The sequence below is a fragment of the Lithobates pipiens genome, unplaced genomic scaffold (genome assembly GCF_037356315.1).
Source record: "Lithobates pipiens isolate NorthernLeopardFrog02 unplaced genomic scaffold, aLitPip1_a1.2 Scaffold_13, whole genome shotgun sequence".
NCBI classification, from domain to species: domain Eukaryota; kingdom Metazoa; phylum Chordata; class Amphibia; order Anura; family Ranidae; genus Lithobates; species Lithobates pipiens.
The window spans coordinates 176,613,249-176,637,187 of NW_027507718.1; the positions used below are offsets into that span (position 1 = coordinate 176,613,249).

General features: G+C 41.7%; 1 protein-coding gene across 5 annotated transcripts in view; it reads left to right on the forward strand.

Annotated features, from left to right (window-relative positions):
* Positions 1-23,939, forward strand: part of SSBP4 (single stranded DNA binding protein 4) — a 660,119-nt gene that overhangs the window by 82,508 nt on the left and 553,672 nt on the right. The gene's annotated exons all lie outside the window — the stretch shown is intronic.

Sequence of the window (23,939 nt, forward strand, 5' to 3'; positions counted from 1 at the left end):
ATGTTTCCAGCGCGATCCTCAGCTACAGGGTACTGTACACCAGGCCCTTAGGTCTGGTATGGATTTTAAGGGGAACCCCCTACACCAAAAAATGGTGTAGGGTCCCCCCCAAAATCCATACCAGACCCTTATCTGAGCAAGCAGCCTGGCTGGTCAGGAAAGGGGGTGGGGACGAGTGAGACCCCCCTCCTGAACTGTACCAGGCCGCATGCCCTCAACATGGGGGGTTGTCCCCATGTTGATGAGTACAAGGGCCTCTTACCGACAACCCTGGCCATTGGTTGTCGGTGTCTACAGGCGGGGGGCTTATTGGAATCTGGGAGCCCACTTTAATAAGGGGGCCCCCAGATCCTGGCCCCCCCACCCTATGTGAATTAGTATGGGGTACATTGTAGCCCTACCCATTCACCTGGGGGGAAAAGTGTCAATAAAAAAACACACTACACAGGTTTTTAAAGTAGTTTATTAGGTAGCTCGGGGGTCGTCTTCCGACTTCTCTGCGCTTTCTTCTCGCCGGGCTCCTCCTCTGTCTTCTGCTCTCTTGCCGCTCTTTTGCTAGCGGTGGCCCGGCTTTCTCCTTCGTCGTCGCCGTCTTCTTCTTTTTCCTTCTGTTCTTCCGATGTTGACACAACGCTCTCTCCCGCTTTAATGCCGTGGACATGGTGCACGGCAACTTATATAGGCATAAGGGGTAGGGTCACCGGGTGATGTCACCCGGTGACCCTGCCCCTTATGATGTCACAGTCCCGGGGCATGCTGGGTTATTGTTTCTAATATTTAGGGACTCATTAATGACTGGAATAGTACCACTGGATTGGCGCATGGCCAATGTGGAGCCCATATTTAAAAAGGGATTAAAGTCTTTACCAAGTAACTATAGACCTGTTAGTTTAACTTCTATAATCGGGAAGATACTGGAGAGTTTAATAATAGACAACATAGATGAGTTCTTGCTGGAAAAAAAATATTTCAAGCAACAGACAGCATGCATTCATGAAAGAAAGCAGTTGTCAGAGAAATCTGATTTTGAGGTTAGTAAAACCTTTGACAGAGAGGTGGCTGTGGACATGGTATACCTGGATTTTGCCAAAGGGATTTTTGCTCATGTGTAAGGTAAAGTCTATGGTTTTGGACATATCAATTTGTAAATGGATAGAAAACTGGCTAAAATGCAGAATTCAGAGAGTAGTGGTTAATGAGTCTTACTGTGAATGGTCTAAAGTTAACAGTAGTGTACTCCAAGGTTCAGTGCTGGGCCCCTTACTTTTTAATATCTTTATAAATTATATAGGATCTGGGATTGAAAGTAGCACAACTGTCTTTGCAGATGACACTAAGCTATTCAGTGGAATAACGTCCCTACAGGATGTCTCCAATTTACAAGCCAACCTCAATGTACTAAGTGGGCAACTAAGTGGCAAATGAGGTTTACTGTTGATAAATGTAAAGTTATGCATTTGAGCGCCAAGAATATGCATGCATCATACATACTAGGGGGAGTACAACTGGGACAATCAATGGTGGAGAAGAATCTGGGGGTTTTGGTAGATCATAAGATCAATGATAGCATGCAATGCCAAGCTGTGGTTTCCAAAGCGATCCTTTTTTGTATTAAGAAAGGTATGGACTGCAGAGAGAGAGATATCCTTTTGCCCCTGTACAAATCATTAGTAAGACCTCACCTGGAATATGCAGTTAAGTTTTGGACACCAGTTCTCAAAAAGGATATTGGGGAACTGAAGAAAGCGCAGGGAAGGGTAATCAAACTAATAAGAGGCATTCCCTCGTGAGAAGAGGAGATTAAGGGGAGATATGATCAACATGTACAAATACATAAGTGGTCCACATAGTGAACTTGGTGCTGAGTTATTCACTTTACGGTCATCACAATGGACAAGGGGGCACTGTTTACATCTAGAGGAAAAAAGATTTCATCTCCAAATTTGGAAAGGTTTCGTCACAGTAAGCACTGAGAAAATGTGGAGTGACTCCCTCCAGAGGTGGTTCTGGTAAGTTCAGTAGATTACTTTAAAAAAGGCTTGGATTCTTTCCTAAATGTACATAATATAACTGGGTACTAACATTTATAATTATATAAGTTGATCCAGGGTAAATCCAATTGCCTCTCGGGGGATCAGGAAGGATTTTTTTTTCCCCTGCTGTAGCAAATTGGAGCATGCTTTGCTGGGGTTTATCACCTTCCTCTGGATCAACTGGGGGTGAAGGATTGTGTATATGGGATTGTATTTTTTTGGGCTGAACTAGGTGTCTTTTTTCAGCCTGACTAACTATGTAACTCTACCCTAATACTCTTCAGTTGCTGCATGAGATATCCCCTGATAACTAAAAAATTGATTCACCAGAACAATGCCCCATGCTGCTCTTACTGATGAATGAAAGATGTAAGGAATCATAAGAAAATGTTGCAGCCATGTAAAAAGACAAGTGCTCTACTGCTTTTAACAGAAATGGTTCCCAAAAAAGGCAGGCAGATGGCAAAGGACTAATCACTAGTATTGACTGTGGCCTCCCTGCAGCTGATCTTTTTCCCATTACTGACTTAAAATCCCTTGTCTTGCACTGTGTTTCTGAGTGAAGACAGTCTTTGTATCTTGTATAGACAGTATTGTGCTTTCTTATGCCATAGCAAAAACAGTGAGAAGCACAGTAGTGACATCATCACCAAATCTCTCTCAAGATTTCCTGAGACTAGCAGTCAGAGGCAGTGGTGCCTTAAAGTGGTTGTAAACCCTTACAGACCACTTTGATCTACAGGTAAGCCTAGATTAAGGCTTACCTGTAGGTCCAAGAAATATCTCCTAAACCTACACGGTTTAGGAGATATTTGGCAAAACACAGGAACCGCTGTGTATGGCGCATGCACCGTAGACAGCGGCGAGCAGGCGCACTGAGCGCGCCGCTGTCAACGGCATTATGCCGTGAGTGGCAGCTCCCGTGCGCATGCGCAGGAGTGCATGAATGCATAGTAGTCCATTATGCTTTACCTTTGCAGGGAATCAAAGAGGAAGTAAACCCATCAGAGTTCACTTCCTCTTTAAAGCTCACATTGCTGATATACAGCTCCAATATGAGGCTGTAGACACAGGAACGCCTGGGCAACCCCACATGCTAGGAAGTGCACTGCTATTTTTCATAGAGAGATATTCAGAACAAAAGGAATTTTTATTAGGGAGCTGCTTCTGCATAGTTAAAATTTGTAAATGTTCCCTGTAACACAGAAAATCTAAACTTTTTAAATTAAATTTCACTTTAAGAGTGATAGTATACACATGTTCTTAGGCCTCAGATGTCTTTGATTTAATACATTTCAGCTGTGGGTACACTAAAGTTTTTTAAATTGGTTGAACTAGATGGGATTGCTTCTTTTTTTTCAACCTGACTAACCTGATGTAACTATGTGACCCAAATTTTTCCAAAAGAATCTGCCCTTGTCATCGCTGGAAACGACAGCTCTTTTCCTACTAAATTGTTATGCCAATTATTATGTTTATAAAAGTAGTCCAGGGCACATTTGTAACTTTGAACTTTTTGGGGAACTTGCCATTTTGCACACCATCACAATCTGGCTGTGTATTCTCCTTTAGCTGTAACAACTACTTTATGTAGTGTCTGACTGCCTAGAAATTAAATTAATTTTGAGTTAGTATTAGTGTTATTGAGAGATCATCAAAATTAAAATTAATAACAGAAAATGTGTCTTGTGGCTATATGACTTAAAAGCTCCAAACTAATTTTGGACTTAATATGGTGTCAAAAGCATGAGTGTCAAACAATTTTGAATAAAACACAATTGCGACAAGCATTGAGCATTGTCAACTACTATTTTGTTCTCCATGTGTTTGTGTGGGTTTACTCTGGGTAATTCAGTTTCCTCCTACACTCCAAAGACATGCTGGTAAGTTAATTGGCACTAGTATATGTATGCATGTCAGATACGGACCTTCGAATGTAAGCATAATGTGTCAGGGCTACATAAATATCTATAATAATAATAATAATTTGTCCATATTCAATAGCATTGTGTTAACATAATAATAATAATAACTGTTGATGAGGGTTTAGTACCTTAAAATGATACTATTATTAAAGAAAATTGTTTAAACTAGGGCATACCTATAAAAAGGAGACAGGACGTACTTAGCTTTATTGTTGCCCTAAAACAGAACTGCACTTCAATACTAAGAAAATGTACACAAAAGACAAAAGAGCTAAACCATGTAGTAGGCTACTATGGGTATATTGATATGAGTCCTGTTCACCCCACGTCATGCTGCAAACTAGTGGTCTTCAACCCTGTTCTCAGGGCCCACTAACAGGCCAGGATTGCAAGATAACTGAAATACATCACAGGTGATATCATTTGCTGCTCATTGATTGCAGTATTCAAGTCTGCATCTCCCCAAGGTAAAACATAAAACCTGGTCTGTTAGTGGGCCCTGAGGACAGGTTGATGACCACTGCTGCAAACAATCCACTGGAGATATGGAAATAATCAAACAAAAGAAAAACTATATGTTGCGCACTGATGACTCAAATATGAAAAAATTATAAAATTTGCTTTCAAATTTCATTAAAAAAAACTGTTTAATGATATAGTTGTAGGAAAGTAAGCCTGTTATTTTTTTTTCAACTTCCTTTCCTTCAACTTCAAGCAAAGGTGTCAGTCAGAGGTTTATGACAACCATTTAAAACTGACAGGGGCATTTACAATTGTGAGCTTTAAGTCATTTAGATATAACGTTTATCACAGAGGGATAAAAAATGTTGCTGTAGCTGCTTAAAGCTGATCTTCACTGCATTTAAGTACCAAAAACCAAAACACTGTTTAATTATTTTTTATTATTCAAAGCAAACTCTCCCATCCATCTTTATGCTTTATTTTGTTGAGAAATCACTTTGAAAGCCAACCCCCTAGCATTTCTGCCTGTAGCCATCTTAAGTAAGGGCAAATGATCCATGCAGCATTTACTTGGGAGTAAAAATGGCCAAAAGGTTAGAAGGGCTTTTTAAACTAGGAGACGGGGGGAGGGGCAGAATTAAAGATAGTCAGCATGGAACATATTCCAGAGGGAAATATTGGGGGCATTAGTGGTAGGTTTACTAAAGCAAATAAACCCATGGTAAGTATAGTAACAAATCCTAGTTGCAAACTCGGGACACCCAATAAGAGGATAATATGCGACTGGTCTAAACTACATGGCATGTTCACCAATGCCAGGAGCCTGACGTACAAGATGGGTGAACTAGAGATACTGTTGTGTACGAAGAGGATTTGGATTTTGTGGGAATTTCAGAGACCTGGTTCAACAGCTCTCATGATTGGCTGGCAAGCAATCAAGGGTATACCCTTTATTGCAGGGACAGAGAGGGTAAAAAAGGGGGAGGCGCATGCCTATATATATCAAGAATAATGTACAAGTGAATGTGAGAGAAGACATCACTAATGGAGCTAGGGAGAAGGTGGAATCCTTATGGGTAGAGCTCCAAAGGGATAAAGCTAAGGGGAAAATAATACTGGGAGTATGCTATAGACCCCCTAACCTGAGGAAGGAGGGGGAGACGGATCTCCTATCACTTTCAATTTGGATTAGCAGCAAGGATGGGAAGTGTTATCATAATGGGGGATTTTAATTATACAGACATAGACTGGGCAGAGGGAACCACACATTTGTCTAAAACCTCGTACACACAATCGGATTGTTGGCCAATAAAACCGTGGACTTTTGTCCCAAACTTTTGCCCAAACTTGTCTTGCATACACACGGCCACACAATTGTTGGCCAACAAATACGAACGTAGCGCCACCCTTTGGGCTCCTTCTGCTGATTTAGTGTACGTAGAAGTTTGGTGAGTGTTGATTCACGCTTTTCATTTCACGCTTTTCAGTTCGTTTCTGAACGGCTGTTCGTCAACCAGCCATGTTGAGGAATCAAAGGAGATAACGTGTTATTTACTATCGGCCTTGATTGGATTGTTTTAACATTATTTTTTTGGTTGAATAATGATTTCATTTGGTATATTTTCTATATTTTTGGACTTATATATATTGGACTTATGCACTTTTTGGTTAAGTTCTATTGGCAGACAGCATGCCTAATTTTATTTGTTTTCTTTTTTTAATGCACAATAAAGAAATTGTGGAGAATAATACTTGGCTATGTGTTTTACTTCAAATGACAGTTTGGGAGTAGGCAGTTGGATTTAAAAAAATACAATGTAAAATTGACAAGGGAGACCAACATAGTTGTATCTTTGATCTTAAAAACTATGGGATAATGGTGGTGTGATAACGTGCCCAAATAACAAAAAAGAAAAGCATAATAATATTATTGTTGATTACGGATGAGCCGAACACCCCCCGGTTAAAATCTATGGGATTCGAATGTGAAAAATCAAAAGTGCGCATTTTAAAGGCTAATATGCAAGTTATGGTCCTAAAAAGTGTCTGGGGACCCGGGTCCTGCCCCAGGGGATATGTATAAATGCAAAGAAAAGTTTTAAAAACTGCAGTTTTTTCGGGAGCAGTGATTTTAATAATGCTTAAAGTGAAAAAAATAAAAGTGAAATATTCCTTTAAATATCATACCTGGGGGGTGTCTATAGTATTCCTGTAAAGTGGTGCATGTTTCCTGTGTTTTGAACGGTCCCTGAACAAAATGGCATTTCTAAAGGAAAAAAAGTCATTTAAAACTAATTGCGGCTGTAATGTAATGTTGCCCCCCCCCCCAACCCATTAAGGAGCCCTTTGGGTCTGGAATGGATATTAAGGGGAACCCAGCACCCAAATAAAAAAAAAACGTAGAGCCCCCACAACAGCAGCAGTATACAGGCGGTCCTCGGGTTACAAACAAGATAGGGACTGTAGGTTTGTTCTTAAGTTGAATCTGTTTGTAATTTGGAACAGGTACATTTTCTAAGTGTTGCTCCAGCCAAAAAATCTATTTAAAAGCTTTTTGGATAACATAGGGAAGGGTAACATTTGTTTTGCTGTCCGCGCCAATGTCCGGAAGATTTTACCTCACTTTCTGTCCCAATGAGAATTGGATTTTATATAAACAAGGATTGGTGATAAATCATCAGTGGAGACACCTTTTTCCCATATTAACTCTTACAGGAGAGAATTTCTCTTCCTAGGGGTAGATTTCCTCTCACTTCCTGTTGTCTCCCTCCGTTTATATCAAGAATTGTAATTACATGCCCCTGTTAAACAGGGGCAGAAATATTAGGCCTTAGGTGGTGGTGGTAGCACAACACTGTAAAGCCTCACAGATACTCGTGTTGAGCGCAGGATTGGGCCCTGCTGTGAAACAATAGATCAAAACTTGTAATTCCACACCCCTGTTAAACAGGGGCAGAAAAATTGAGTCTTAGGCAGTGGTGGTGGTATCACAACACTGTAACCCCTCACAGATACTCTAGCTGAGCACAAAAACGAGCCCTGCTGCAAAATATTACAGCAAAAATTATAATTATACGTCCCTCTTAAACAGGGGCAGAAAAATTGGTCCTTAAGCACTGGTGGTGGTGCCCTGAAACAAAAATGTTCTTAGAAGCTATCAACATGAACATTGAGGAGGAATAGGATAGTCACTCAGCATAACAGGATAGTCACTCAGCATAGGCAGTCTTCAAGGGATCTTACATTCAAAATTAATCGGTTACATCAGCATCAGGTGCTTGGTAGCTGGTGATCCAAGACTGATTCATTTTTATGAAGCTGAGCCGATCAACTGAGTCTGTGGACGGGCGCACTCCGTGATCGATTACAAAGCCTCCAGCAGCACTGAATGTGTGTTCAGAAAGAACGTTGGATGCAGGACAGGCCAGTAGCTCAATTGCATAGTGTACAAGCTCTGACCAGTGATCCATCCTCAAGACCCAGTAACCCAGTGGATTTGCGGTTGGAAAAGTCTCCAAGTCTGATCTTGCCCCAGGTATTACTGCATGTAAATCAGACGCTGGCGACGGTTGCTGAAACCAATCAGACCTTGGGGCTGCGAACTAAAGAATTGTCTGAACGCACCTTCTCCACCGCTCCTTCTGTGACTGACTGAATCCTCAGCAACACATTATCCAGGAGTACCAGGAAATTGTAACCTCCCAGGCTCTGGAAACACATTGCACAAACCTTTCTGCAAGGCCTCCCAACAATGTTTCATCCTCTGCTCCCTCTCCGAAGGCTGGATAAGTTCCGCAACCTTACCCTTGTAATGTGGATCAAGTAGGGTTGCCAGTCAGTAATGATCCCACTCCTTGATACCATGAATCCGAGGGTCCTTTCGCAGGCTTTGCAGGATCAGGGAGGCCATGCAGCGAAGGTTTGCTGAGGCATTCGATCCGGAGTCCTCTGGGTCATTAAGGATGACATAATCCATAGCCACCTCCTCCCAGCCACGTACAAGTCCATGGGTTTCTGGGGACTGAAAACGATCCATTGAAGACTGCTGCTGATCATGAGTGCTAGGCTCCACCTCCATGCTGATACAATCCTCCTCCCCTCCTCCTCCTTTTCCTGTGTGATTGGCAGGCCTGCAGGAATACTGTCAGGATAAAGGGGGGCTTGAGAGAAGGAAGTCCTCCTTTTCATCCCTCTGTTTTGCCTGAAGTGCCCTGTCCATTATTCCACAATGCATGTGCTCTAACAGGAAGACAAGAGGGACAGTATCACTGATGCATGCACTGTCACTGCTCACCATCCTTGTGGCCTCCTCTAATGGTGACAGGATAGTGCTTGCATCCTTGATCATTAGCCACTGGCATTGCGCAAAAAATCCAAGCTCCCCTGACCCTGTCCTGGTGCCATACTCACACAGGTACTCATTGATGGCCCTCTGGTGCATGCGCAGCAGCTGCAGCATTGCCAAATTTGAGTTCCACCTGGTGGGCATGTCACAAATGAGGTGGTTCTTGGGCAGGAAATGCCCACAGACTTTCCTGGCCTGACAGGGAACATGAGTCAAGTGTCCCTGTCGGAGGGCGGAAAAAAGGTTGGTGCCATTGTCGCAAACTACCATTCCTGCCTTAAGATGGCATGGCGTCAACCACCTCTGAGTCTGCCCCGGCAGAGCTGACATAATCTCTGCCCCAGTGTGGCTCCTGTCCCCCTCCTGTCCCCTAAGCAGACCAACTCAAGCACCACATGGCATCTTTTTGCCTGAGTGCTTGCATAGCCCCTTGACCGCCTGCGGAGCACCGCTGGTTCAGAGGAGAAATCTGTAGAGGAAGAGGCCATAGAGGAAGAAGAAGAGGAGGGGTGGAAGAGAGAGGTGTGGCAGAATCACCACTACTATCATTTTGGAGGTGTGGTGGCTGAGCAAGCTCCAACAATACTGCACCCTGTCCTGCATTCTTCCCAGCTGCCAGCAGACTTACCAAGTGCGCTGTGAAAGAAAAGTAACGTCCCTGCCCATGCCTGCTGGACCATGAGTCAGCGGTAATATGCACCTTACCACTGACCGCCCTGTCCAATGAGGCCAAGACATTGCCTTCCCCATGCCAGTAGTGAGCCGGCATGGCCTTCCATGAAAACAAATGGCATTTAGGAACCTGCCACTGAGGTACTGCACATTCCACAAATTCACGAAAGGGGCAGAGTCTACCAGCTGAAAAGGCAGCAGTTGGAGTGCTAGCAATTTAGCTAAACTATCATTCAGCCACTGAGCACGTGGATGGCTTTGACCAAATTTCTTTTGATGGTTTAGAAACTGAGGTAGGGAAATTTGCCTGCTACAATCGGATGTTGGTGTAGCAATAGAAGATTGCCCGCAAGTACTTGGCAACCTAATTCTACACCTTCATTCCTCTCAGTGCAGGTATCTGAGAGGACTGAAGGTATAGTGGGGTTGGAGGTTCTAGCTGATGAGGAGCAAGGAGAAGTCTGCCTTGTTCTTTGGTGTGGGCCTTTTAAGTACTGTTGCCAACGGACTGCATTGGAGGTCGTCATATGTCTGGTCAAGCATGTGGTGCTGTTGTTTTGGCCACGTTTGATACGCTTCAGACATATGTTGTAAACATCAATGGTGCAATTTGCTGCACACGTATCAACAAAGGCCCACACCAAAGATCTTTTCAAAATATGCTGGGGGCTCAGCAGTGTCCTGCACATGCGGAGCTCTGCGGTGTGATGCAGTCGGGTGGCTGACCTTAAGCTGGCCCCTGGAGGGCATCCTGCCTCATTGGAGATGTGCCTCCTCTCTTCTATCAGGCACCCACGTATAGTCAGAGACCTCATCAGTCCCTCCCTCCTCATCACTGGAGCAAACCTGACAGTATGCTGCAGCTGGGGGAACATGACTGCCAGTTTCTTGTCCTTCTTGGTCACCCCTACTCTCTGGGCTCACGTTACTGCCTTCCTCAACCTGGGTACCATCATCAGAGCCTTCAAAAACGCTGCACATCCTCCTGCAGCATGTACCCGACACTGTGGTTGAACAGTTCAGGGGACTCCTCCGTACATTATGGTGGGGCTAGGGAAGGAGTGACTGATGACTCCATTTTCACGAGGGAATCGGGGGGTTTCAGTAACCAAAACTGCAGTGTTTATCCTAATGACAAATTACAGGAAGCACCTCCATGGTTAAAGTGGTTGTAAGCTCTCCCCCACAACTTTGCCCCATGTAAATCAGCATAAAAACCCTAATGAACACTGCTTTTAGATATCTCCTTACTTGCTTAGTATTGTTGTAATCCTTTTTGTTCTTTAGAATGACATCACTGAGCATGCCCAGATCTCCCCTGATTTACAGTATACTCTGTGTACTTTGTCTACCTAGTATCAGGACTTCCTACAGCACACAACACTGAAATCCCAGGAGACTGCAGAATCATTCAGAGCTTCCTCCTACACCCCATGTGACCATGTGACATCACATGCAGTGTAAAGCAGGGCATGGGACAGCATTACTGCAGTCTTATCAGCTGAAGCTGATAAGACTGATAAAGGCAAGCACTAGATAATCAGCACAAGTAAATACTATGAAATAAAACAAGTCAGCTATGAACAGGGAAGCGGGGTTGCCATAGAAACATTGGATTGAGAAGGAGGCTTGGTTAACAGTACAGGAAGTGCTCAATGTAAGGGCGGAAATACTTAAGATGGCACTGCCTAACCCCTGGAAACAAGTTTTTAAAGTTTCTTTAAGCAGTAAGTAATATGCGATTTGGGCTGGATTACAGTGACTATAGTTTGATAATTACTTATTATAATGGACTAAATGAAAAAAAGCATCAGAGTGGGAGAGTTTACTTCCTCTTTAACAAAGGACAGAATTCAAATTAGACTTGGAAAACTTACAATTAATAAATCATCGGTATGGCCTGCACCCGAGAGTAATTAGGGAACTCAATCAAGTAATTGCCAGACAATTGTTTCTAATTTTTACTGACAGTCTACAGACTGGAATGGTAGTGGCTGATTGGAGAAAAGCCAATATAGCACCAATATTTTAAAAGTGCCTAAAATACATCCCTGGGAATTACAGACCAGTTAGCCTAACATCAATAGTATGCAAGCTCTTGGAGGGGATTAGAAGGGACTAGCTACATGATTTTAGTAATGAGAATGGTATCATTAGCAGTAATCAGTAGGGATGAGCCCGATGTTCGAGTCGAACGTATGTTCAACTCGAACATCGGGTGTTCGCCTGTTCGCCGATTTTCAAATAATTTGGGGTGTTTGCAGCAAATTCAAAAGCTGTGGAACACCCTTTAAAAGTCTATGGGAGAAATCAAAAGTGCTAATTTTAAAGGCTTATATGCATGGTATTGTCATAAAAAATGTTTGAGGACCTGGCCCAGGGGACATGTATCAATGCAAAAAAAGTTTTAAAAAAGTAAATTTTTTTGGGAGCAGTGATTTTAATAATGCTTAAAGTGAAACAATAAAAGCGAAATATTCCTTTAAATTTCGTACCTGGGGGTGTCTATAGTATGCCTGTAAAGTGGCGCATTTTTCCTGTTGTTAAAGGGGGCTTCCAGATTCAGATAAGCCCCCCGCCTGCAGACCCCCACAACCACAGGGCAAGGGTCATGGGGATGAGGTCCTTGTCCCCATCATCATGGGGACAGGGTGCTTTGGGGGGCTACCCCAAAGCACCCCCCTATGTTGAGGGCATGTGGCCTGTTATGGTTCAGGAGGGGGGCACTCTTTCATGCCCCCCTTTTTCAGTGGCCTGTCAGGTTGTGTGCTTGGATAAGGGTCTGGTATGGATTTTTGAGGGGACCCCCAAGCCATTTTTTTTTAACTTTTGGTGGGGGTTCCCCTTAAAAATCCATACCAGACCTGAAGGGCCTGATATGGAATTTGGGGAGACCCCCACGCAATTTCTTTTTTAAACTTTTGGCTTGGGGTTCCCCTTCATATTCATACCAGACTCAAAGGGCCACCACTGCTGTAAAGTTTTAGCTGAAGTTTGGCTTCAGTTTTTTTTTTGTATTAAATCTGCTAGTGCATCTGATACAGTTTTGTTCATACGTTTACATACCCTGGCAGAATTTATGATTTCTTTGCCATTTTTCAGAGAATATGAATGATAACACAAAAACTTTTCTTTCACTTATGGTTAATGCTTGGCTGAAGCCATTTATTATCAACCAACTGTGATTACTCTTCTTAAATCATAATCACAACAGAAACTACCCAAATGAACCTGATCAAAAGTTTACATACCCTGGTGATTTTGGCCTGATAACATGCACACACGTTGACACAAAGGGGTTTGAATGGCTATTAAAGGTATCCATCCTCCCCTGTTTGCTTGTAATTAGTGTGTTTGTATAAAAGGTCAATGAGTTTCTGGACTCCTGACAGACTCTTGCATCTTTCATCCAGTGCTGCACTGACATTTCTGGATTCTGAGTCATGGGGAAAGTAAAAGAATTGTCAAAGGATCTGCGAGTAAAGGTAGTTGAACTGTATAATACAGGAAAGGGATATACGAATATTAAAAAGATATCCAAGGAATTGAGATTGGCAATCAGCAGTGTTCAAACCCACAATAACTTCAGGTGAAAATACAAGACTCTCTGAAAACACGTGGTGCGGCTGGTTCAAGATGCACAATAAGGAGACACTTATAGAAAGATGGGCTGCATGGTCGAGTTGTCAGAAGAAAGCAATTACTACACAAATGCCACAAAGTATCCTGCTTACAATACACCAAACAGCACAGAGACAAACCTCAAACCTTCTGGCACAAAGTCATTTGAAGTGATGAGACCAAAATGTAGCCTTTAGGCCACAACCATAAATGCTACATTTGGAGAGGAGGCAACAAGGTCTGTGATGAAAGGTACACCATTCCTACTGTGAAACATGGAGGTGGATTGCTGATGTTTTGGGGATGTGTGAGCTACAAAGGCACAGGAAATTTGGTCAAAATTGATGGCAAGATGAATGCAGTATGTTATCAAAAAATACTGGAGGAGCATTTGCATTCATCAGCCAGGAAGCTGCGCATGGGACGTACTTAGATGTTCCAACATGACAATGGTCCAAAACACAAGGCCAAGTCGGCTAGTCACTGGCTACAGCAGAATAAAGTGAAGGTTCTGGAGTGGTCATCTCAGTCTCCTGACCTCAATATTGTTGAGCCACTCTGGGGAGATCTCAAACGCGCAGTTCACGCAAGACAGCCCAAGAAGTTACAGGAACTGGAGGCTTTTTCCAAGAGGAATGGGCAGCTTTACTATCTGAGAAGATAAAGAGCCGCATCCACAAATACCACAAAAGACTTCAAGGTGTCATTAATGTTAAAGGGGGTAATACACGGCATTAAGAACTGGGGTGATTTGTGTCATTTCTGTTGGGATTATGATTTAAAAAGCGTAAACACAGTTGATTGATAATAAATGGCTTCAGGGTATATAAACTTATGAGCACAACTGTATTACTGTACCCCCAGACTGACAATGCTGCTGTCCAAAGGTGTCTCAGTTGCTCCTTCATCCAGAGTAAGGGCTAATACAGGACATGTGTTACTGGCCAGATCACCAGATGAAAACAGAGGTAGAAAAATAATGCAGCCATCACATCTATTTTTTTGGTAAGCTGCAATATATTACATTTTGGTTTGGGCTTTACTACTTTATTATTTGCGCTAAAAGACCTACTGTACTTACCTACTGTAATTCAGCCTCTTGATTGAAGTTAATTTCTGCATTTTATATTTGTCTGGATTTCAAATGTAAAAAACCTATATGAAAAGTCACCTTGTGCAGACATACATGTTTGTAGTAAATTTGATCCCTAAATCTAATCAGGCAAACCTTTCAGTTCAGATAAGGTACTTTTATAAATGTGGGTGTCAACATTTTTCCTGAAAATGTTTAAAAAGTACAAAAGAAAAAACCATGACAAGCTCATTAAGTGATTCCATACTCTGAGTAAAACCATAGGCCAAAAATTCCTGTACCCTGTCAGAGCAAAAAAGGCAGTATAGGAATGGATATTTATGAATGGAACCTCCAAGTAACAGTGTACGAAATAGCCTACATGTTCTTGCCAGGACCACATTGTGTATATCTGGACAAGTGTAAAAAATAATGTATATACTTCTTCTGCCTCTTTCTTTACCATTGCTTTGTTTCCTGCAATGTAGAAAATGTACTGTTTTTTTGGGGGGGGGTTTTTTTGGTTTTAAATGAAACAGCTTACGCTATTGAAATGTTTTAACTCCCCTGTTTTCTTACAGGGAGTTAACTCACTGCTAATTTGTGCCAGCTATAATATGTCTAAAACAGAGTAATTTTATTGAATTCCTCCCTTGTTGGATTTTTTTTACTATTTGTATGTGCGTTCTTTCCATCTTTTGTTTTTCAAATCGTTTTTATTGAAGGATTTTCAAAATACAACAGAAGATAAATTTAGTACAAAATAAAGAATGTACAAAAAAATATATATATTCAGCTAGCTGCAGTAATGGAAGTATCCCCTAAGGCACAGACAGGTGAACATTTAACAAGCAGTGTATTTCGTATTGCCAACTAGTTGAATGCATATGTTACCTCAAACAATATTAGGGGTATATTAACCTAACAAAGATCAATATTAACAACCAACTGGTTAGCTGTCAGAAAATAGTAGCTGAGTATATTTGAGTTTATATTGCATAGAGAAAACAAACTTTAGCTATAGTGCAAGTTAGGGTGGAAATTAAAAATGAAACAGGAATAAACATAAATATAAACATTTGGTCTGACCTGAGTCCAGAAGAGATTGAAAACAAAACAATTCATTAATTCATATTAAACCAGTTTTTCCATATTTTCCAATGCATATCAAATTTTTTCCTAGAGCCACCCCTGCTAGCTAATAATAATTTGTAGACATAGTGTGAGTGGGTAGTTAATAGAACCTCGGAAGCGTTTGGTACCTCGTCCTTTTTCCAATGCTTTGCTATCAGTGTTCTAGCAACTAAAAGGATATGAGAGATGACAACCCGGAAATCAGGGGGAAAGTTTTTAATACCAATATTTAGGACTGCCAGGCCTGAATTAGGGGGAGTGAGAATACCTGTAATATTTGAGATCGTTCTTTCCATCTTAAAGCGCCGCATTAACAGAATGCTTTGTGTCCAAAACACAATTCGAATGCCTTTATAAAAAGAACAAACTGCATTAGAATGTGTACTTTATTTGAGCTATAAGCTTCTTTAGTTTCATGGTAAAAGAATACATATTGGTTTTGATAATGTCAATGTAATTCTAACATGGTTTAACAGGATGATTATGACTGAACCATTATAGTTACCATGAAGCAATACCTGCTCTCAATGAACCAAAAGGTTGTACATGCTCCATCTGTCTCAACTCAACTCGGGATCTGATGGGGGTGCGCTTTGGTAACTCAAACTTCGGTGCCAGAGGACTTTCTCCTGGCACCTAGAGCTCATGTATCCATTACACCAATGTAGAATCAAAACACAAAATATAAAAAAAAAATGACCCAATTTTTTAAAGATGTATATAGCTAAAATAGCATTTTTCACTTCAAAGAAACATAAATTACTGACAATATCTATTTGCTTCACTAAGCTATCTAATATATACTGATGAAAATTGGCTTCAATACTTACTGTTAATGTAATTTTATGACAAGCTCCATGACAGCATTCTAATGCTTCATAGAAGTGTGAATCAATAAATTGGGAACCCTATTCAGTCAGTGCATTTCTTGTCTTTCCTCCTCTTTCACACATAGCTAGCCTACTAGGATTGGGAGAGATATTTTGCTGTAATAGATAGAGCTTGTCAGGAAAGTAAAACTATGGTAAATATTGAAACCAATTTTTAAATTTTTCTGACAACTTCACATCCGCATACTAATAGGAAATAATGTGGCAGTGCTAAATATTTTTAATCTAAGTGTTAGCGGAGGAAATCACCTTATTCCCAAAATTTATAGTAGTAAGAGAAGCAGGGTTCAATAATGAGACATAAAGGTATGTATTGAGGACCAGTTAGCTGCCTTACAAATCACCTCTGAAAAGATCCAACTAGGCATTGCACAGGAGGCTTAAAAGCTATAAGTAGAGTCTGCTGCAATCAGGGGCGGACTGACCATTTAGCCACTCGGGCACTGCCCAAGGGCCCCGGGCCACTAGGGGGCCCCATCAGGATTTCCAGCCTCAGTAAAACCAGGGACAGTATGTAAAAAAAATTTTTTTTTTTACATCTGTCTCTGAAATGTCCCTTACTGACATCCTTTTGGTCTAAAAATCCTGAGATTATGGCTGCCCTATCTCTCCAGTACCTTCTCAGCCAATAGAAACATGCCTGTGTATACTGTGTGTACATGTATGTGTATACTGTGTGGCACCATAATCTCCAATTGCCTGGGGGACCCATAATCTCTTATTGCCCAGGGGCCCCAAAATCTCCTATTGCCCGGGGGCCCCATGAGTTGTCAGTCCGCCCCTGGCTGCAATCCCTCCGGTGTCACCAAGCCCTTTGCCTTGTAATCAAACTATATGGTCTTGATCATCCACAAAGCAATTACCCAGCTAGAAACCTTTCTACCTATTATTGCATGCAAAGGAGCAATAGACATGTGATCTAATGTTAGCTGTAGCCTCCATATATGATTAACATCCAACCATTTAGTTGTTGCCAAACTCTGTATTTCTGAGCAACCTAGGCTGATCAGTCTTTGTTTTTATTATTCACATGACCAGGCAGTCTCTTGGGCGATGGATGGAATTATTGCCAATACCAATACCAATGCCAAAAATGGATGGAATTATTGCCAATACCAAGATTTTTTCCCTCCAAAGTCTTTTCGAAAATCTGATTATTAGAGGGATGGGAAGGAATACTTATGGAGAATGGAACTGCAGTCCATGGTTGGGGCATATGTCCCCAATACTTACAAGAATAAAAAACTCTAAGCAAAAAATTAAACAATCATAAAAAACAGACAGACTAGTTGTACACAAGTCAATTCATGGATTGACTTGTATACAACCAGCTTGCCCATACATGGAATGTAATTTGGCCAGTCCTTGCTGAACTGACTGGACTTCAATTCATGTATGGGCACCTTAATAGGCTCCTAATGATAGTATAATGCTTCCCTGCTCCCTCATGCATCCCAACCCCACCCAACATTCCTTTCAGTCAATTAATTTTAAAGACAGCCTCCTTGACCAATAGAAATTTACATGAAGCGAAAGAGGCAGGTAAGCGCTCTGACTATTAAGAAGTGACAAAGCTTTGCTCACTGCCTCAAGTATATGCAGCACCTTTAGTTGACTGCACTTTATACAGTACCTGTAGCACCTCTATTGTTACAGCCGCTTCAATAGAAAAAAAGGGTAAGAACACTAAATACAAAGCCACTAGGTTTCTGGTAGCCCAATGTAGCACTGTGCAAAAAAAGCTGGTGTCAAACTTCAAAGATGTGTTTTTTTTTCCATTTTAAACTGTAAACAGCACCAAACAGTCCCAACCAAAAAAAAATTAAAAATACCACCAAAAAGAATACCTAAAGGTGGGACCACACCGACTTCCAAACAATAATGGAAGTAAGAATATATGAGCTTCAAGTATCTCAAAATAACTAATGAACAGAAAACCAAAATCAATATTGGACCAAAGATATCTTTATTCCCATGATTGTACCCCAAATCCTAACCCACAAATTAGGAACTGAGGAGTAGAACCAAAAAGCATTATGATGATCTTTAATCTTAAGGAAACCAATGGCCTAGTGACTACTGAACACCAAACACAACTAAATATTACAGGTAATGAAATTCCTGGGTGTACAATATTAACTAGACAGCCACACTAAATCATTCAAACATGTCCCTTCAACTGGCACACGTAGCTTTTGGATCTTTTGAATTTTTGGATGAGGAATGATGCTGTGAGTACATTTTGGGCCATATAAGAGCATTTAGTTAGCAAATATATTATATATTGATGTTTTGAGGATTCTGCCTATAGAGGAACTTTTTATTTTTTGCATTCAGTGTAATTTTTGCACATTATAGATTTTTGTGATTATATATCAGTATTACATTGTATATCCCTGTATGTTGTGGTCGTTCAGTACATTAGCCGTTAGTTATGGTTAAATTAGTTGTATCTATATAAAACATTTTTCAGCAACAACTGCTTAAGTCCTTACACAGATGAAAACTGTAAAATTGTAAACTCTACAATGCCATTTCAAGTTACATCTAATGGACAGTCTCCCAGTGAGACCATTACGGAAATGAACTGTTCTTCCTTTTTGTGTTATCCTTTAATGCTTGCAAAACTGGGTTAAATGAGATGAAAACACTTTGCTGATGTATTGCTTTCTTTCTGTCAACCCCTTCTACTCTAGGGGGAACTTGGTAGATGTATGCTTTGATAATATGCATAATTGAATATAGCAAAACTTAGGAAGCTTTGTAGTTATATGTGTTTATGTGTGTGTGTTTGTGTGTGTATAAATATATGTACGTACAGTACGTGTATGTGTCTTTATGCATATACTGTACAGAGTGGTCTGTGTTTTTTTTTGGAGGGGGGGTTTTTCATCACTTTCTATTTCTGTGAAAGTGATCTAGATGTATCATCATTGGGTCACTCAAAACCTTGGGCATCCTAATTAAATAATAATATACATAATATAATGGGGTACTAACATTTATAGGTAAAGTTGATCCAGGGAAAATCCGATTGCCTCTTGGGAGATCAAGAAGGAATTTTTTCCCCTGCTGTAGCAAATTGGATCATGCTCTGCTGGGGTTTTTTACCTTCCTCTGGATCAACTGTGGGTGTAGAATTGGGTATATTGGATTGTACGATTTTTTTTTTTTTTTATGGTTGAACTGAATGGACTTGTGTCTTTTTTCAACCTGACTAACTATGTAAGTGACAACGGTCACAGGACAAAAAAAAGGGAACATCTTCAAACTGAAGACCCAAAAGCAATACTAAATCCAACAGGGGTTCTAATCCTTCCCTTCTTTTTCCATAACTTAAAAAAAAAAGTTTTCTATACAATATCCTTAAAACAGCCTATAGCTGGCTCAGATTTCTTTCTTCACCATGAGCGGAAGGAATGTAAATCACTCTAATGCCTCCCACGGCACTATTGTGTTCTGCCAGCAAGGGGCGCAGGGAGCCTTATCTGCCAGCACAATACAATGATTACTGCTAGAGGCTTTAGCCGCAGGCAGTGATCGAATGTAGAAAATGCAACAGGCGGGCTGTACCCAAGCCTAATTAGCCTGCCCATACATGGATTGAATCTTGGCCAGTCCCTGCTGAACTGGCTGCATTTCGATTCATTATTGGCCGGCTTAAGATACATCATATAACAGTAAGATTCACCAGATAAGTCTACAGTGTACTGCCTGTTAACATTTTTCACACCTAATTTCTAAAGCACTTTAGCATAAACAAACAAAAGCGCATGTTACATTTCAGATTGTGTGTGCACCTGCAACCCTGCATCTATTTTCTAATCTGCAACAGTTATGCCTAGATTCAGGATAGAGTTTCAAAATGCATGCACAATCAAAATACATTCGTCACCAAAAAAGGTAACTTGAGCAAATGCTTACATTGTGGGCATCTAGAGGTATCATCATTGGGTCACTAAAAATCTTGGGCATCCTAATTAAATAATAGTGACAAAAGCTGAACTGGTCCTTCCCACTCACTGTTCCTCCCAATCGGTCAGTAAGGCTGCCTGTCATACTGAAGGACCAACAAGGAGGCATGGCAAACAGTGAGGAACACATCAGCTTTCAAAATTATGAGGAAGTAACCAAACTGGATACCTGTGGCATTTTCATAGAGTGCTGAATGTACATGTAGCCTGGTCTTTAACACGTTTAGTTTGCCTGTTGGACAGACAGTGATATAAAATGGGCTAGAGCACTCACTTCTCTCACTGTGCCCAACAGGCGGTCTCCAATCCACACACAAAAGTTCTCCGAGGTAAGGTTAAGTCGGCAACATGGGGAGTATTAATAAAATCAAGCTTTATTAAATCCAAAGGAATACATGCGTTCCAAAATGGAGTCCATATGAATTGCATAAAGATTGATTTTATTAATACTCACTTTGTTGCCGACTCCAACTTACCTTGATGAACTACAAAGTGTTTCTGCGCAGGAGGTGTGATTGCCATTTTGGGGGAGACCAAGGCTGAAGGAGGACTTGGAGTGCAGCCACTGCCTTGAACTTGGCCACACCCCAAAGGCAGGAAACTGTGAAAATCCTGTGGGAAAGGCAGTCATTGAGGTCATGTGAGGGAAAGGCTTGGCTGCTGGGAACATTTGCTGCAAGTAGACTTCAGAGAGAGGAGCTTTCTGAACTTTTTACCATGCCTTGAGAACTAGTCTTTCCAAGTCTGCTGTGGGTCACTGTGGGGGCTTGCAGGCAAAAGTGTTGCGGTGCAGCAAAATGCTGTACTGACCCTACCTAAAGCCTCATACACACGATCGGACTTTGTACAAACTTTCCCGTGGATTTTTGTACAAAGGGCGTCGGTCAAGAACTTGTATTGTGCACACACGGCAGGACTTTTCCAGCCAACTTTCACCAAATCACGTGGTTTTTCTGCTCTTTACAGCCACCTTTGGTCAACTTCTGTATTGTTGTCTGATCTTTTGCATTGGTTCTGAGCATGCGTGTTTGTACTTTATACAAAAGTCCTGTGGCTTTCTGTACACACGATCAGGCTTTGCTCCATCAGACTTTTGTTGCCAGAAAGTCTGTCCGTTCGCACAGCCACCAAAAATCAGATGAAAACCAAAAAAGTTTGTCCGATGGAGCATACACGCGGTCGGATGTTGCCTTAAAGCAGCTAATTTGCATTTTTGTTGTCAAAAAGTTTGATCGTGTGTATGGGCCGTAAGACTGTGTTGCTGAAACTGCTAAACAGTGTCCACCAGAGACTGTGTTGCTGTGAGTGGAGCTGTAGAGCTGCACTGGGCAAAAATTGATCAGTTACAGGTGATCTGCCTGGAACACAACGAGAGGTGGGGGATGTCTGGCTGAGCTTTGAATATGTGCAAGACTGACTGCAGACATTCCGTGCCATAGCGTCACAGAGCAAAGCCACAAAAAGAGATTTCCTAAAGAGGGGAAGGCTTGAGAGAGAGGCACAGAACACAAAAGGCAACCATTCACTGGACCTAGCCCAGGAGAGCTGACTCATCCTCTCTTTGAATCCTTCCTGAACAGTGGCGTAAAAGACTTGCCTATATTTTCTGATATTACTGCCTACATTAAGATTCTGTCATTGGGGAAGGTTATAGTCCTCCCCCCTTGGATTAGAAATATCTCAGGCTTGCGAGTGCTGCTATTAGTAATTTAGGAGTCCCAACACCAGCAGACGGGTTAGTGGTTACCCATTAGCGAACGGTGTCAGTAGTCATCATCTTTACATTCAGTCAGGCTGCTCAGTTAGTTACTGTATTTACTAGCAGATAAACACTCAACCATTCTTTGTGTGTGTGTGTGTGTGTGTATATATATATATATATATATATATATATATATATATATATATATATATATATATATAGTTTACATACTCTGGCAGTATTTATGATTTCTTGGCCATTTTTCAGAGAATATGAATGATAACACAAAAACTTTTCTTTCACTCATGGTTAGTGTTTTGCTGAAGACATTTATTATCAATCAACTGTGTTTAAAGGGGTTGTAAAGGTAAATGTTTTTTCACCTTAATGCATTCTATGCATTAAGGTGAAAAAACATCTGACAGTGCCGCCCCCCCACCCAGCCCCCCGCTTTACTTACCTGACCCCTCGAAAATCCCGCGATCGTCCCCCGACGTCCTTTCCACCGTTCAGCCTGGCCGCTGATTGGCTGGAGTGGATGGATGGAAAGCAGCGCAGCCATTGGCTCGCGCTGCTGTCAATCACATCCACTGACGCGGAGCGCCAGGGGTGGGGCCATGTGATACAGCGAGCGGCTATAGCCGCCGGCTGTATCACGGGAGCGCGCTTGCAGATGCTTCTCAACCATGCGAGGGAGCTCACATGAATGTGAGAAGCATCTGAGGGAGGAAGCTGAGACAGCCGCCGAGGGACCCCAGAAGAGCAGATTCGGGGCCACTCTGTGCAAAAACGAGCTGCACAGTGGAGGTAAGTATAACATGTTTGTTATTTAAAAAAAAAAAATTCTCCTTACAATCCCTTTAATCTTTTAAAATCAGTATTAAAACAGTATAATTTATTGCACAAGATTAAAAACACTTGTGCCTCGTACACACGACCGGACTTTTCAATCGTGTGTGGGCTCCATCGGACCTTTGCTGTCCAAAAATCTGAACCAGTTCCTATCGAGAAATCCATTCGTGTGTATGCTAGTCCAACAGACAAAAAATAATGCTAGGGCAGCTATTGGCTACTGGCTTTGAACTTCCTTATTCTAGTTCGGTCGTACGTCATCACGTTCGAATCCGTCGGACTTTGGTGTGATTGTGTGTGGCCAAGTTCGTTCATTCGGAAAGTCAGTTGAAAAGTCAGTTGAAAAGTCTGGTCGAGTGTGCGCGGCATGACAAGGTATAAGTGGGAGTCATGCTCGTCATAAGTTTGTAGTCCTGACAGTTCTACTGCTTCCCACAGGCTCCTCGCACGATCTGGGTAGCTGGGAAAGGTTCTGATGCGATGTTGTGCTGAATAGCTGTACATTCAGCAAAACCAGGAAGTAGTCAGCTCTATGCTGTCCAGCTTGAACCAGAAGAGGAAATTATGTCACCAGCAGGGGGTGGGAGGAAGGGGTCAGGACTGTCTCAGTGGAATGAAAGACTACACGCTCAGAACTCACAGCTCCTTCTACTGGCCAGTATGTCTCATGCGCAGCTTCCTGTCTGATGAAAGCAAATGTTACTCCAGTATTTTTGATAACATACTGCATTCATCTTGCCATCAATTTTGACCAAATTTCCTGTGCCTTTGTAGCTCACACATCCCCAAAACATTAGCGACCCACCTCCATGTTAAACAGTAGTGAGTACACCCCTCACATTTTTGTAAATATTTTATTATATCTTTTTATGTAACAACACTGAAGAAATGACACTTTGCTACAATGTAATGTAGTGAGTGTACAGCTTGTAGAACAGTGTAAATTTGCTGTCCCCTCAAAATAACTCAACACACAGCCATTAATGTCTAAACCGCTGGCAACAATTGGGCCCAAAGTGTCAATATTTTGTGTGGCCATCATTAATTTCCATCACTGCCTTAACCCTCCTGGGAATGGAGTTTACAGGTTTCCACTGGAGTCCTCTTCCACTACTGCATGATGACATCACGGAGCTGGTGGATGTTAGAGACGTTGCGCTCCTCCACCTTCCATTTGAGGATACCCCACAGATGCTCAATAGGGTTTAGGTCTGGAGACAAGCTTGGCCAGTCCATTACCTTTACCCTCATCTTCTT